At 41.8% G+C, this 17,233-nt stretch overlaps 1 pseudogene; it reads right to left on the bottom strand.

The window, feature by feature from the left end:
• Positions 1–16,490: 16,490 nt before the first annotated feature.
• On the bottom strand, positions 16,491–17,020 carry LOC148164894 (glycine cleavage system H protein, mitochondrial pseudogene; annotated as a pseudogene).
• Between the last annotated feature and the right edge of the window lie 213 nt (positions 17,021–17,233).

Below are 17,233 nucleotides of genomic sequence, written 5' to 3'. Positions count from 1 at the left end.
TATGACAACTAGGAAACCGAGAGCGAATACCAACACTTTGCCTGGGCAGAAGGGCTTGAAAGGCATCTGGTTTCACTGCTATTCTTTGGAAAACTCACAGTGCAATGTTCTTCGTGACTGAACAGGCATCTTGTGATCCCTTGGGAATGTCGATTCATTCGTTCGACAAGTATTTCTATGTTTATGGAGGACCTTTTGTATGCCAGACACTGTGCTAGGCATTGGCGCTGCAATCCTGACACAAATACACGTGATTTCTGCCTTCATGGAACTTACAAGTCTTATGAGGAAAAGGGAGCAAACAAACAGGTAAACAAGCAAATGAAACAAGAATCACGTCAAGGACGGAAATAGACAAAGTGTGGATATAAAGAATAATAGGGGGTTGCCATTAGATAGGGAGGGTTGTTATAAGAGAACTTTATAAGATGCCATTTAATCGGAGACTTGAAGAGTGAGAATGAAATCAGTCAGCCAAGGAACCTGTAAAGCGATGATTGTTCTGGGCAGAGAGTGGACAAAGGTCCTGAGGTGCGACAATTTGACATTTTGGAAGAACAGAAGAAGACCAGTATGGCTCTAGCACAGAGGGCGGGGGAGAGCAGCATGACATGAGATGAGTGAGGTAGACTGAGGCCAAACCACATACATAAGTCTTGGAGTTTGCTTTACGTTTTAAATGTAATGGGACTTTATTGAGGCATTTTAAGCAAGAAATAAAAGGATCTAGTTTAGACTTTACATCACTTTGGTTAATGTGTAGAGAGAACCAGTAGAATAGGCTATTGGGAAACTGGTGAGGAGACTGTTCTCAGATTAAATTCAGGGTGGGAGATGACCTGGCTGAAGCCTATGGTGATATCACTGAAGGAAGGGAAAAGCAGAGAGACTGGAGATTTTAAAGGGAAATTATTAGCCTGTTTTGACATATCAAGTATCCTGCTCCTGGGACAACTGTTCTGGATCCAGTTCATTGACTACTCGATTTAGAGACTGATTCTCACACTGATGACCCACAAATTCTGGTAATGACATGGAGGATTATTATGCTGGGTTGAGATTCAATTTTCGTGGGCTTCCTAGAATTTTCTTTCGTTAACTTTTTATTGAAGCAATAATATATATGCAGAAAAGTACACACATTCTAAGCTGCATATACACCTCAATGACTTTTCACATTCCGAACACACCTTTGTATCCAACACAGAACAAAAAACAGAACATTATTAACACCCAGGAACTCCATCATGCCTTCCAGTCATTGCCTATCCTGAATGTCAACAACACAGACTTAGTTTTGCCTGTCTTTGTATTTGACATATATAAAATCATAGAGTATGCATTCTTTTTTTTTAAAGATTTTATTTATTTATTCATGAGAGAGAGAGAGAGAGAGGCAGAGGGAGAAGCAGGCTCCCAAGGAGCAGGGAGCCCGATGCGGGACTTGATCCCAGGACTCTGGGATCATGACCTGAGCCGAAGGCAGACGCTTAACCATCTGAGCCACCCAGGTGCCCCATAGAGTATGCATTCTTTTGTGTTTGGCTTCTTTACTCAACTTTATACTTATGAGATTCTTCCATATTGTTGCGTGTAGTTGTAGATCATTCATTTTATTCCATTCTGTGACTATACCACAATTTATAAATTCATTCTTTCAAAAGACATTAGAGTAGTTTCCAGTTTGGAGCTAGGACCCATAGTGCTACTATGTACATTCTAGTACATGTTTTGGCCTTTTATGTTGATGGAGCATTTTGGTGGCTGGGGTTTAAATACAATTAAGTTACTTTTTTTAAAAAAAATATTTTATTCATTTATTTGACAGAGAGAATACAAGCAAGGGGAGCGGCAGACAGAGGGAGAGGGAGAGGGAGAAGCAGACTCCCCACTGAGCAGGGAGCCCGATGAAGGGCTCGATCCCAGAATCCTGGGATCATGACCTGAGCCAAAGGCAGACACTTAACCAACTGAGCCACCCAGGCACCCCAACAATTAAGTCACTTTTGACCGTTCATCAATAATGTAGTACCCTGTTTTGCAATATCTCAAATATTTGGACCAGATAATGAAGGACTTTGCTCTCACAAATGTGAACACTTTTGGCAACAACAAGAACTGTTGATGTGGGAAATTTTAAGTTTGGAAGCCTAAAACATTTTGAATTATGCTTGGCATTTTGACCTTCTTTTTAAGTTCTTGAAAACTGCATGCCCAGCATTTGAGAACATCATGACCATGCTATATCCTCTTATTCTAATAGACTATAGCCCACAGTCATATGATAAACAAGATCAGTTAGATGGCCCTGAAGAATATGCATATGTTTAATGTTATTGCAGTCCTTGGAATTACATTTGAAAACCATACCACTGGGGCATCTTGGGTGACTCAGTCAGTTAAGCATCTGCCTCTGGCTCAGGTCATGATCCCAGGCTCCTAGGACTGAGCTCCCCATAGGACTCCTTGCTCAGGGGGAAGCCTGTTTCTCCCCCTCCCTCTGCCCCTCCCCCTGTTCATGCTCTCTCTCTTAAATAAATAAATAAATAAATAAATAAATAAATAAATAAATACCATACCACTCCATATCTTACCACAGTTGGTAACGCCAGTGGTTTTGAATTTTATTCCATTCTGTGAATTGGATTCACAGAATACAATTCAAAAGAATTGAATTCTTTTGAATTATATACTTAGGCTGTTTGAATCTCTGAAGCTAAATGTAGTACAAATGTACATGTACTCAGCATGAGGGATCATTCCATAATGTCCAAAAGGATCAACACTCCATGTCTTCTTTAAGTTGAGCTCTTTTGTATTTCACTTTATATTTTAAAGAATTCAATGGTTTGATAGTAGTGACTATTAGGAAATTATGCCCAAGACAGGTTATGAGACTTTGGGCAAGTGGGTGGCATGGGGGCTTATTAAATATAGTGAGAACATGTGAGTCTTGAGTAAGCCATTTGAGATTTGGGCTAATGAACCACCAAAATGGAACTGTTAAAAGGTAAGCGGAGGCATATTAAACATTTTAAGAGTTTATTTGGGCAAAAATCAATTGGAATTGGACATCCCCAAACCAGAAATTGTTTGGAGTGCTCCACGGATAGGAGCTAGAGGCAAGACTTTATAGATAAGAGAGGAAAGCAAAGCAAGGAAATTATCTAACTCTAACTTAAGCAGCTACTTTATTTGGGAAAGTCTGATTCGCTGTTTGTGATTGGTTGTTCTTAGGTTTTTATTTCTTAACCTTCGGGCAATATAGACTTAGGTTTTGATTTGCTAGAGTTACTAAGGCATTAATGCCACCACACACACACACACACACACACACACACACAACTTTTTTTTCTTGTTAATTTGTATCAGTAATTTTCCAGGTGAGTATCTGTATGCTACTTTTGGCCTCATACCTAAACAGGGGCCTGGAATACTAGCATAGATTTTTTCCATACTTCAGCCTATTCTCTCCAGAATTGCTAGCCCAGATGTCCTTTCTCTGTGTCACCAGAATAATTTCCAAAACACTGACACAAATAATGTTTTAAAGATTTATTCATTTATTATTAAAGAGAGAAGGGAGGGGCAGAGGGAGAGGAAGAGAGAAAATCATAAGCAGACTCCTTGCTGAGCACAGAGCTTGAGTTTTTCTTGGGGCAGTGAAATTTTTGTTCCTTTTTCAATAACTTTGTGAAGTTCCTGCTGTATGTCAAATACATATATGTTAGACTCTGGGTTTATAGCAATGAATGAACAATATAAACATGATCTCTGCTCTTACGAAAATTGGGAGGTGGGAGAGTAAACAGTATGCATGTATCTAAGTATAATGAATGCTATAATTAGAAAAGTATGGGGCATCTGGGTGGCTCAGTCAGTTAAGCGTCCAACTCTTGATTTCAGCTCAGGTGTTGATCTCATGGTCGTGAGTTCAAGCCCCACATTAGGCTGGGAATGGAGCCTACTTAAAAAAAAAAAAAAAGGTATGGCATTCTCTAAATATTATCCTAGGAGTCCTGTGGCTCATCTTCTCCTTTCTGTCTCTGTCTCCCTTTTAAGTTAGGGATATTCAGTTGCTGAATATTATACAAGGCTACCTAGAAAGAATAAGAAAGAAAAAACAAATTTCCAACTCTTGAGAGGAATCTTGTGATCAAATAAATTGTACCTTGCTTGGGTCTTGAGCCTATCTTGTAATCAAATAAAATGTACCTTGCATGCGTCCTGAGCCTAGACTCCAGCATTGCTTTTGATCACTGTGTGGCCTCAGATAACTAGCTAACTTCACTGGGCCCCTGTTTCATTAGATATAAAATAGCACCTGTCCTGGCCAACTTACATAATTGCAGCAAGAATTAAATTAGGTAGAGAATGTAAGTGTCCCTTAAAAATAAACAATGTTATTACTCTGAAGACTTTACAGTGCATTGGAGGAGCCTATAAACAGCCAGTCTAAAAAAAATAATGAAAACACTTGGTCCACCTATAAAGCAACATATAAACAAATTAACATGGCACCCGTCGAGCTGTGGAAAATGGTACAGATTAATGCAGTGAAAATTATACCTTTAAGAATCTAAAACTCAGTGTTTATTGCTGAGTAATATCTGCTAATGTACTATTAGGATATGGCTGAAACAGGCCAGAACTTCCCTTGTAATCTTCATAAAGAACATTCAATACATTTCTTGTCAGTGGAATGAAGTGAACATACAAATAACTAGAATTATACAAGTGGATAAGCAGGAAAATGCATGCAGTATTGAGAAAAACTGCCATTGTTTTTAAAATCTATAATGTCAGAAGTCTGTATGCTTTTAACCTATTAGAAATGATATCTAATTTCCTAAACTCATTCGTCTTTTCTGAGTCTCATTTAAAGTTCAGACTCTGAAGGTAACATTGTAAGAGATGATGAAAGGCACACTTGTCACTGGTTGTGAGGCAACCAAAAGCATGAGTTAGTGGCATGTACAAACACACCTCCTTATTTTGTACAGAGTGGGTGTAGGTGCTGAACTGCTCTTCTATTGGTCAGTTTCTCTACCAATGGCAGCAAAAGAAAGTATTCTTTTTTCAGCTAATTAGCATACCCTGGGAAAGTACCGGACTGCATTTCTTTCCCTGGCAGTGTTAAATATAGACTTTCAAACCAGGGTTAGCATTTACCACTAAAAGGTTACTTTGGCTTTGGGTGATCCAGATTTTACATACAAAAATCCTCCAGGAAAAGTTTTTCAAACTCAAATAAACTAATAGCATATAATGGTTCTGCTATAGAAAGAAAACAAAAGACATCTGTTTTCTTGAAGAGCTTTAATATGAAGAAAATAGGAATTCACACTCCTCTTCCCAGGTTGAAACCAGGAAAGATTTCCAGAGGTCAGAAAGGACAACAAAAATGGCATTCCCTATGGCCACCCTACCTTCACATAGACCAGGAAACATGCAGGAAGCTGGGACTTGGGAGGAAGCAGAGTTATAGCAAAGGGAAAAAGGAAGGGGACCAAGAGAGGGACATCAGCCTGCTCACATGAGGAACCACCATATGGCCTAAAATGTGACCCAATGAAAACAGTACGGAAACAGAGGCTTAACGCTCTTTGAAGATGAAATATATATAACTGCATAAGGCAAGGTCACATAATATTTTCCACCTGTTCTTTCTTTCCCTGGTTTCTCCCTCCTCCTGACGAATCCTACACCACTGATGGGTGTTTTCATCTTACCGCACTGTTTTCACAAAGCTTGAGTAGCTCTCCATTTCCACTAGAGGGAAAGAAATCCTGAGTTTCCAAGGCTGGTATTCAGACTTTTCCCTGGGCTGCTCCAAACTTATGACCGACCACTTCACTAAGTGGACCCTTATTCCCCCCAAACACATCATTTTCTAAACCTGCCATGAGCATTCTTGCCCCCTTGTTTCCTCGTCTTTTTAAAAGGCAAACCTTTATTTTCTCCGCTTAGTTTTCTTAAATCTTCAGAAGTGGGAGGATTAAAGTGAAAGATTGCCCTGTGATTTACTCTCACTGAAGAACCAGTTTAAAGGATCACTTCAGGCTACAAACACAAATCATTATCGCTAACTGTATAAAGTTTCTCCAGAGAAACAACCAATAAGGGGTGTGTGTGTGCATGTCTGTGTGTGGAGAGAGAGAGAGAGAGAGAGACTGAGATTTAAGAAATTGGCTCACATGATGTGAGGGCTGGCAAGTCCAAATCTGAAGGGAGGGAGCAGACCATGGATACATGTGAAGGAAAAGTATTCAGGGCAGAGGAAAGATTAAGAACCAAGGTCCTGTGGCAGAGTGGCAGCTGGAGACCCAGGGAAGAAGTAATGTTGCAGCACAAGACTCAAGGCAGTCTAGAGGCAGAGTTCCTTCTTCCTTAGGGGATGTCAGTCTTTCTTCCTCAAGACCTTTAACTGATTGGATAAGGCCCCCCACATTATGGAGAGGAATCTGCTTTACTCAAATTCTACTGATTTAAATGTTAATCCCGGGCGCCTTGGTGGCTCAGTTGGTTAAGCAACTGCCTTCGGCTCAGGTCATGATCCTGGAGTCCCAGGATCGAGTCCCGCATTGGGCTCCCTGCTCGGCAGGGGGTCTGCTTCTCCCTCTGACCTTCTTCCCTCTCATGCTCTCTACCATTCTCTCTCTCTCTCTCTCAATAAATAAATTAAAATCTTTAAAAAAAACCAAACGTTAATCCCATTTAAAAATACCTTCAACAGAGACATGGAGATGTGATATTTGACCAAATATCTGGTTTCCTAGTCCAACTGACACATGAAATTAACCATCGCACTCACCCGTGCAAATGTTTATTCTGTCCAGGAACTGTTTTATTTATTTATTTTTAAAGATTTTATTTATTTATTTGAGAGAGAGAGAATGAGAGATAGAGAGCATGAGAGGGAAGAGGGTCAGAGGGAAAAGCAGACTCCCCGCTGAGCAGGGAGCCCGATGCAGGACTCGATCCCGGGACTCCAGGATCATGACCTGAGCTGAAGGCAGTCGCTTAACCAACTGAGCCACCCAGGCGCCCCTGTCCAGGAACTGTTTTAAATGCTTTCCACATATTAACTCACTTAATCTTAACAACCCTATGAGGTAGGGTTACTGTTATCATCCCCATTTTACAGATGAGGCACAGAGAGATTAAGTAACTTGCTTGAGATCAGCTTATAAATGACAGTACTGGAACTTGAATCCTTGTGAACATGGCTCCAAAGTTTGTTCTTAACTGCTCTATGATTTACCTCTCAAGAAAAAGAAAATGGGGGCACCTGGGTGGCTCAGTCGTTAAGCGTCTGCCTTCGGCTCAGGTCATGGTCCCAGGGTCCTGGGATCCAGCCCTGCATCGGGCTCCCTGCTCAGCGGGAAGCCTGCTTCTCCCTCTCCCACTCCCCCTGCTTGTGTTCCCTCTCTCGCTGTGTCTCTCTCTGTGTCAAATAAATAAATAAAATCTTTAAAAACAAAGAAAAAGAAAGTGAAAGCAGAACTCATTGATGCCTTCCATGTTCTTCCCACCAGCCCCATAAACATCTGTTTCCCTGCCATAACATCTGTTAGATTTCAACTTTTACAGAAAACTCAGGTATTTCCACACAACAGCCCTTTGGTGTATGTAACGTTATCCCTATTTTACAGATGAGTAAATTTTGAGGCACAGAAAGGTTAATGACTTGCCCTTGGCCACACAATATTGAGTGGGATAGCAGGAATTTGAACCCAGGACCCTCAGTCTTCAAAGCATATCCCCTTCCCTTCGGTCTGTCTGTACGTAGTTCATCGATGTGTTAAATATGTTCCTACCCATCTCTGTTTTGAAAACTAAATTATTTTATCAAAAACTGGCTTTGCCAATTGCTTAACAAAAATTAGTTTTCTGTTTTGATGTGTTCCACAAGTGAAATACACTGTACCTATGAGCCTAAATTTCTGACTAATAAATTTCTGACTCAACTTCATGCACTAGGAAAGAACAGAGATTACAGCTAAAATAAATGGAAAGAATGGGGGAAGAAAAAGAGCATTTTCTGTTTCACCAGGTAGAGATTATATAGTATCATCTGCTGGGGGCCTTCCATGTTCAGAGAAAGTACAAGGGGAGAACACATCACTCTGAGGCACTGAAGGGGGAGAAAATGAGCAGTTAAAGTAGAATATAAATTGAACCTGAGGGGTGAATTTACTTAAGACCAGCCAGCTGGCAAGGGCTCTGATTGGGAAGGAAAGCATGAAACAGAAATCATCCATTTTGCAATGTTGGCTTGCTACACTGGAATTAGCTGAATTTACTTTCAGTCTGCTTTTGAGTGACTGGTGTAGAAAGTTTTATTCCAAAAGAAGCCTTGATTTCCGGGGCGCCTGGGTGGCTCAGTTGGTTAAGCAACTGCCTTCGGCTCAGGTCATGATCCTGGAGTCCCTGGATCGAGTCCCGCATCGGGCTCCCTGCTCAGTGAGGAGCCTGCTTCTCCCTCTAACCCTCTCCCCTCTCATGTACTCTCTCTCTCTCTCATTCTTGCTCTCTCAATAAATAAAATCTTTAAAAAACAAACAAACAAACAAAAAACAACAAAAGAAGCCTTGATTTCCTAAGAGGGCCCATGAGCAGGCAATCAGCCAGCGGGTGTAGATAAGGATCATAATAGAGTAGTGCTGCCACCAGGGGATGTTTCACCTCTTTCTTGTTAACTCAACTGACTAAATGGGGAGCTTGGGAGACAGAAGGCCCAGAAGTCTTTTTGCCTGCCCAGCAGTCAATGTGATCAAAGAATTTTGGAGCCGGGAGGTATCTTTGGATTTATTTCCTCCTCTTCCTCTCCCCTTCATTTTTCAGAGAATTAAGTGCAAACTCTCGGAGGTGATAGGATTTGCCCAAAACCACAGAGCTGGCAACTACAGACTGAGAGTAATTAAAGGCCAAACTTCTAGCATCCCAGTCAAGTGCTAATCTCATCTCTTCACACCATGTGCAATCATGAGTCCTAAGAACAACAAAGCCAGAGAGTCTATCAAGGATATGCCAAGTGGTAGAAAAGTTTGGCAAAATTAGATGTATTTCTTCTACAATACCTGTAGGAAAGACACCAAGACTGTAGGTAGGATTGACTCTGAGCAATATTGTGAAGTCAGTAAAGTGTAAATTCAGTGGCCTCATACTCGGCTTGTCTGAGAGGCTATGTAATACAGCAGTGGAGAACAAGACTCCAGAGATAGCTAACCTGTTTCAATTCTGGTTCTACATTTATGAGCTGTGACCTTGGGCTAGTTTCTTAACCTCCCTATGCTCAGTTTCTTTGCATGTAAAAGGAAAGGGTAGTATTTCTCAAATCATACTTTTTGGGAAGATTACATAAACTAACATGTGTGAAGTATGTAGAGTCATTCCTGGCTTTAGACAGCCTAGTAAATGTGAGGGATTTTGACTATTTGCTGCCATTGCCTACAACACCCTACCTCACTCTAGGCTCGCTTGTCTCTCGCAATGCCCCCTGCTCACAAAATGTCTCTGTTCTTCCTCCTCTTTTCTATTGCAACTCTCTCTCCTTATTTGTTCACTCATTCAAATAATACGTATTTAGTGCATCCCCTGATGTGCCAGAAACTGTTCTGAGAGCTGAAGATATAGCAGTGACCTAAACAGACAAAATTTCTGTCCTTGTGGAACATACCAGAGAAAGGAAGATAGAACAACAGAGATAAATATATTCTTTGCTTTCTGTAACAATGAATGGTCTGTAGAAAAAGAACAATGAATAATGGGGTAGAGCAGGGAAAACGTGCTATTTAAGGTGAGAAAGCCAGGGAAAACCTTGTAGAGTCAGGGGCACTCAGGGGCAGAAACCATAATAGAAGGGAGGGAACGGAGCATGCATATCTTTGAAGAAAAAGTACTCCAGGCAGAGAGAAAAGACAGGACAAGCACAAAGGCCCTGTAGCCGAGGGGCAAGGGAGCCAACATGGCAGGAGCAAGGGTAATGAGTGAAATTAAGGGGAAAGGTGGCCAGAAAAAGACTGGACTCCGGAAGGCATCATACACCAAGATTAGAAGTTTGGATGTTACTCTCATAGTTGAGAAGACCCAGAGAAAGAGAGCAGATGAGTGTCAGGAACAGATCTATGATTGAAAGGGATCACTCACGTTGCTGTGCAGAGAATAAATTGCAGGGGGGCCAAGAGGAGCAACGAAAGGATGAGGTAGAAAGTTCTCCAGGTGGAGTTGAAGAAGAATCAAGGGTTTTACTTTGGGGGAGTTAAATTTGTGATGCCTAGTCAACATATAATGACGATTTTGCGTAGGCACTAAAATACATTCATCTCTTTTTCTAGGGAGACATGATTTTTGGAGTCATCAGTGTGTGCCTGGAACTTAAAGCCACGAAGACGAGATCCCCTAAGGAGTAAGTAAGGGTGGAGAAGAGAGGAGGCCGGAGGCCAAGGCATTGGGATTTTGCGGAATGTAGAAGTTGGGAAAAGGAAGATGACTGAGCGAGGAGACAAAGAAGGAGTAGCCTTGAGGTAGGAGGAAAAGCAATGGAAAGTGAGAGAAGAGCAATACAGAAGATTTCAAGAAGGAGGGTGTAAGCAGCTGTTTCAAACGTAGCTAGAGATCATGTGAGCAGAGGCCTTTGGTATGCAACAATAGATAAATAAGACACATGCCTAAGCCCAAAGTCAAGAGACAAGAGAAGTTTACTCGGCATCAGACAAGTGTATATTATCTGAATTTTAATTACTTAAAATGTAGATTGCTCTTTAGTTGTTAGTGGCTTCTGACATTTTAAATCTGTTTTCTAGTTCCCAACCAATTCTATCTTTATGATAGCTTATCTCCAATTCTTCCCTTCCTGTACTCACATGCTGTTGCCCTATCAAGGGTAGAGTCTATTTCTGCACACCCTTGAATCTGGGCTGGCCTATGACTGCGTTAACAACTAAAATACAGGGAAGCAACATTGTCTCAATTCCTAGACTTTTAGAGGACTGGCAGCTTGCATGTCCTGCCTCCTGGAAGGCTGCCGTCATGTAAGGAGGTACATCTACCCTTGGACTACTCTGCGGCGAGAAAACAAGTTTTTGACATTTATTGCAAACAACTGATTGCTTTCGTATGTTTTATGAAGTTCCATTCTGCATTTTCAATTTTTTTAAGACGGTGGGTACAAGGTTTTGTTTATTCTTTCATCAGCTGATGGACATCTAGGTTAGGACATTTGGGGCTAACACGAAGAATGCTGCTATAAATGTTCAGGTACAAGTTTTTGTGTGGATTTGCGTTCTCATTATTTTGAATATATACCTACAAGTCGAAGTGCTAGGCCACATGGTAGCTACTACACATCTTTGAATCGCTTTTCCTAAAAGAATAATTTTTTTTAAAAAATCTGAATCTGTGGCACGAGATTTAGAGGGCCAGACTTCCATGGAAAATGCAAGTCATCTCTTCAAAATACAGCATGTTGGAGGAATTACAAACATACTAGTACGTGGTTGGAAAGCTCAAACCTATCAATAAAACGTATCACAGAAAGCATAAAATAAAACAGAAAGGAAGCTGGGAATAGGAAATGTGTTGGGTTAATGGAAACGATGTTAAATGCTTATGCCTGGCTTCTCCACTGACCCTCATCCACTGTCCCCGGGCAGCTCTGCTCTGCCACTCTGGTCTCTACTGGATACAGCTCAGGGGACCACTGTCGCCTGTCCTGCAGGTCTCTGGTTACTCCACAGTGGGTCTCCCTCTCCTCTACCCCTTGCCCATTCCCATCTTCAAAGCGTGGATCAGCACATAGGATGTTTACCCATTCGTTCATTTAGTTATGTCTGCCATTCCCCAGACCTCCACAGGAGGTGGATTTTTGTTGAAATTGTAATATCCTTGAGGCACCTGGGTGGCTCAGTTGGTTAAGCGTTTGCCTTCGGCTCAGGTCATGATCTCGGGGTCCTGAGATCGAGTCCCGCATCAGGCTCCCAGCTCAGCAGAAAGCCTGCTTCTGTCTCTCCCTCTGCTGCTCCCCCTGCTTGTACTCTCTCGCTCTCTGTCAAATAAATAAATAAGGTCTTTTAAAAAAAATAAATAAAGGGGCACCTGGGTGGCTCAGCCATTAAGCGTCTGCCTTCAGCTCAGGTCATGATCCCAAGGTCCTGGGATCGAGCCCCACATCAGGTTATCTGCCCAGCAGGAAGCCTTCTTCTCCCTCTCCCACTCCCCCTGCTTGTGTTCCTTCTCTCGCTGTCTCTCTCTGTCAAATAAATAAATAAAATCTTTAAAAATAAAAAAAGGAAATTACATCAAGCAAATACTGTAATGCATGCAAAGTTGGCCACGATCAGAAAATCCCAGGGGACCTAAGCGTGTCCACCCCTCACTCATGGGAGCAGAAAAGAAAATATAACTAAAAATTACCTAAATACTTTTGTTCTCACTTTGCGGCGTGGTTTCTGCTGCTTTCCCTTCAGCTATTTCGGCCCTTTATACCCCTCGGTGTTCCCTGTTCTTGGCTCTATTTCACACATTGTGTGGCACAGAACAGTGCAGCTGATGTAAAAATTTCAAATCTACTGAAGCCTTAATGGTTGATGCAGAAAGAGCTCAGCCTGATTAGCTCTTAGGGGAGTGCTTTTAAAAATTCTAAATTTTTAGGGCAGGTACCTACAGGCTTTCCCCTCCAGGTTTTCTTCCCGACCACTGGTCTCCTTGATCTGTTCTTAAAGTCTTTCTTCTCAATTATCTTTATTTCTTTCACATTTGCCTTCACTTTTTCCATTTTCTGCCCCAATTAAAACTCAAGGACTGACATAGCCATAGCAGGAGATGACCGTACTTTTGTGTCACTTTCTACATTCTGCCATATCTTTTAGTTCTGTTCTTACCTCCTCAGTTCAGTTATATTGAGCAAATGTTTGTGGAGCCACTCCTGTGCCAAACACTTGCTAGACCTTGGAGACCCTTCTGCTTCTAGTATTTCACAGTTTTAGCAGTCACCATTCCACTCATTTATGTCCTGACCATAAGCTTCTTGAGGTTTCCCTACACTGAGAGTAGCTTTCACACAGATAATTGTTGTTAATATGGGAAATGAATTAAATTGAATTGATAATCAACCTGGAATCTGTTTTCTTTCTTCCACTCCTCTTCAATCCAATCTAGGTCTGTGTTACGCTAAGATATATATTTGGTCTTTGTCCCCAGTTCCTGAAACAGAGCTTCTAAATCCTTTAGAATTTCCTGAGTAGTAGGAGTCACCCCTTTTGTCTGATGAAATGACTTTTGGTGGGCCCCTCCATAGCTTCAGGCCAAGACTTGATTTGAGGGTTTGGAACTTTCAGTCCCACTTCCAAACTCCAGGGCGGGGAGAGAGGCTGGGGGTTGAGGTAATCACCTATGGCCAATGATCTAATCAATCATGCCCAGATAACGAAGCTTCCATAAAAACCCAAAAAGTTGGAGTTTGGAGAGTTTTCAGGTTGTTGAACACACGGAGATCAGGGAGAGTGGTATGCTCCAAAGAGGAACGGAAGCTCCACACCCTTTCCCCACACCTTGCCCTATGCATCTCTTCCATCTGGCCGCTCCGGAGTTATATCCTTTCATAATAAACCAGTAATCTAGTAAGTAAAATATTTCTTTGAGTTCTGTGAGCTGCTCTAGCAAATTAACTGAGCCTGAGGAAGGGGTCGTTAGAACCTCCCATCTAGGGGCGCCTGGATGGCTCTGTCAGTTAAGTGTCCAAATCTTGATTTCAGCTCAGGTCATGAGCTCAGCCTTGTGAGATTGAGCCCTGTGTGGGACTCCATGCTGAGTGCAGAGTCTGTTTGAGATTCTTTCTCTCCCTCTCCCTCTGCCCCCACCCTACTCTCTCTCTCTCTCAAATAAATAAATAAAATCTTTTAAAAAAAAGAACTTCCCATCTATAGCTGATTGGTCAGAAGTATAGGTGACAAGCTAGAGTGAGGGCAGACTTGTGGGACCGAGTCCTTAACCTGTGGGACTCTGGGTGATTCGTGGCAGAACTGAATTGAACTGTAGGACACCAACTTGGTGTCCAGAGAGTTGGAGAATTCACTGGTATTGGGGGAAAACCCAAGCATTTGGTGACAGAATTGTTGTGAGAAAAAAACTCACAGATTACCCTAGAAATGTGGGTAGTGATAGCAGCTATTACATTTTTTACATCAGAGCTAATCTAGGAGGCAGTTAGCCCAAGAAAATCTTTTAAATCACAAATTCCATAAGAGACTTGTATTCAGGGGCGCCTGGGTGTCTCAGTTGGTAAGCATCTGCCTTCAGCTCAGGTCATGATCCCAGGGTCCTGGGATCGAGCCCCACATCGGGCTCCCTGCTCCACAGGAGGCCTGCTTCTCCCTCCCCACTCCCCCTGCTTGTGTTCCCTCTCTCGCTGTGTCTCTCTCTGTCTAATAAATCAATAAAATCTTTAAAAAGAGAGAGAGAGACTTGTATTCAAAATATATAAAGAACTTTTGCAACTCAATAATAAAAAAAAAAACTAACCCAATTATAAATGGGCAAACGGTCTGAATAGACATTCCCCCAAAGAAGATATACAGATCACCCATGAATATCACATCATGAAAATATGCTCAACAGCATTAGTCATCAGGAAAATTCAAATCAGGGCACCTGGGTGGCACAGTCAGTTAAGCATCTGACTCTTGGTTTCAGCTCAGGCCGTGATTCCAGGGTTGTGAGACTGAGCCCCATATTGGGCAGTGGGGAGTCTGCTTAAGATTCTCCCTCTCTCTCTTTGCCCCCCACCCCCTTCTCTCTCAAATAAATAAATAAATCTTTAAAAAGGGAGGGAAATTCAAATCAAAACCACCATAAGATACCACTTCACACCTACTAGGATGGCTATAATAAACAAAATGGACAATAACGAGTGAGACAAGGAAGTGAAGAAATTGGAACCTTAGTACATTGCTGGTGAGAATTAAAATTGTACAGTCACTGTGGAAAACAATTTGGCAGTCATTCAAAATATACAACATAGAGTTACCATTCTTAGCACTTCTTAGGTATATACCCAAGAGAAATTAAAACATATCCATACAAAAGCACGTACATGAATGCACATAGTAACATTCTTTATAACTGTCAAAAGATGAAAACAACCCCAGATCCATCAACTGATGAATGGATACAGAAAATGTGGCATGTCTGTACAATGGAGTATTATTCAACAATAGAAAGCAATGAAGTACAGATATGTGCTCCTACATGGATGAACCTCAGAAACATAATGCTGTGTGAAAGAAGCCAGTCTCAAAAGACCACATTTTGTGTGATTCCATTTATATGAAATATCCAGAATAGGCAAATCTACAGAGACATGTAGATTCATGGTTTCCTCGGGCTCCGGAGTGTGGGAGTTTGGGGGACAATGGAAAATAAATGCTAATGAGTATAGGGTTTCTTTCTGAGGTGATAAAAATGTTCTAAAACTGGGGGCGCCTGTGTGGCTCAGTCAGTTAATTGTCCAACTTTTGATTTCAGCTCAGGTTCATGATCTCAGGGTCACAGGATCAAGACCTGCCTCAGGCTCTGTGCTCAGTGAGGAGTCTGCTTAAGATTCTCTCTCTCCCTCTGCCTCTCCTCCCCCTGCTCTCTCTCTCACTCTCTCTCTCTAAAAAAAAGAGAGAGTATAGGTAACTTCTGATACATTTCTTAATAAACGTTTGCTATGCATATTTTTATTTATTTTATTTTTTATTATTACTATTTTTAGCAAAGAAGTTGAAGGTTTTATTATTAAACTATTTATCTTCCTGCAAAGCTGTTGCTTCATTGTATAAAAATAGCACCAGCAAGTGCAGTATATTGCAAAATTAAGGTAGTATTGTTTTTTTTTTTAAGATTTTATTTATTTATTCATGAGAGACAGAGAGAGAGAGAGAGAGAGAGAAGCAGAGGGAGAAACAGGCTCCCAAGGAGCAGGAAGCCCGATGCGGGACTCGATCCCAGGACCTGGGATCATGACCTGAGCCGAAGGCAGACGCTTAACCATCTGAGCCACCCAGGCGCCCAAGGTAGTATTGTTTTTTTATCAGACACTATACAACTAACAAACATTTCTCTACGGCCAGTTATTTCCAATGGAAAAATTAAGTATTTTGACTCCCATCCAGGGATAGATGTAAGCAAGTTACAATAGTCCCCAAGGCTTAAGGTAACAATGTCATCCCTGAATGACAAAATTTTTATAGCTAGTTTTTAACCACAGATCATTTCAGGAGTCTGAATATCATAACTGGAGCATAAAAATCAGAGGGTGTTGCAAAACAGGTGCATATTGTGTTTTTCTGCATTCGTTATAAAGTTCAGGGGTATTTTCTTCCATTAGCATTGTTGTAAGTAGTTTCTTTTTCCACTGGTATTGCTAACAGTTGCTATTTTAAATCCTCTGTGTACCACTAATTTAAGACAACTATGCTAGATTAAGTTGTTATATACTAGTTTATTTAGGGGTTCCATTTTGACTCCTCAATGTATTTCTCATATGCTTCTTCACTCATTAATTCATCCAGGTCTGAAGGATTACTGAGTGCTATCTTGATCAGCCAACCATCTTCATAACAAGATTTGTTGACAAGTCCTGGATTTTCTGCAAGAGTTCCATTAATTTCAGTTACTTCTCCTGATAGAGGAGAAGAGAGTTCACTAGCAGCTTTCACACTTTCCAAAGCACCAAACTCATCTTTTCGTTCAGTTTTGTCCCAACTTCAGGCAGACTACAGTATACAACATATCCCAAAGTCTCCTGTGCAAAACTGCTGGTGCGCACTGATCCAATACCCTTTTCTATTGTTATCCATTCATGTTTGTCTGTGAATTTACACTGGGAGAGCGGAGCCCAGCCGGTGCGCAGCGTCCGGTGGGCGTCTGCCCTTAGCCCCCAGGGCCAAGGCAGGCAGGGCCCAGCGGGCGCGGAGGCCTCCGGTGAGGCTGCCCGCCCCAGCCAGCCTGCTCCACACACCGCTGGCAGCGCCATGTTCACAGCTGTGCCTATTATTTATTTTATTATTTATTTAATTTTTTAGAGGAGGCAGGGGCAAAGGGAGAGGGAGAGAGAGAATCCTACGCAGGCTCCACACCCAGTGCAGAGCCCAACTCGGGGCTCAGCCTCACAACCCCAAGATCATGACCCGCGCTGAAATCAAGAGTCGGATGCTTAACTGACTGAGCCACCCAGGCGCCCTGCTGT

This window comes from Eumetopias jubatus, unplaced genomic scaffold (assembly GCF_037043125.1).
Source record: "Eumetopias jubatus isolate StellerSeaLion01/CBP00866 unplaced genomic scaffold, mEumJub1_p1.0 scaffold_2, whole genome shotgun sequence".
Classification (NCBI taxonomy): domain Eukaryota; kingdom Metazoa; phylum Chordata; class Mammalia; order Carnivora; family Otariidae; genus Eumetopias; species Eumetopias jubatus.
Note: the sequence above shows the minus strand (reverse complement) of the source record. Positions and strands in the feature narration are given on the sequence as shown.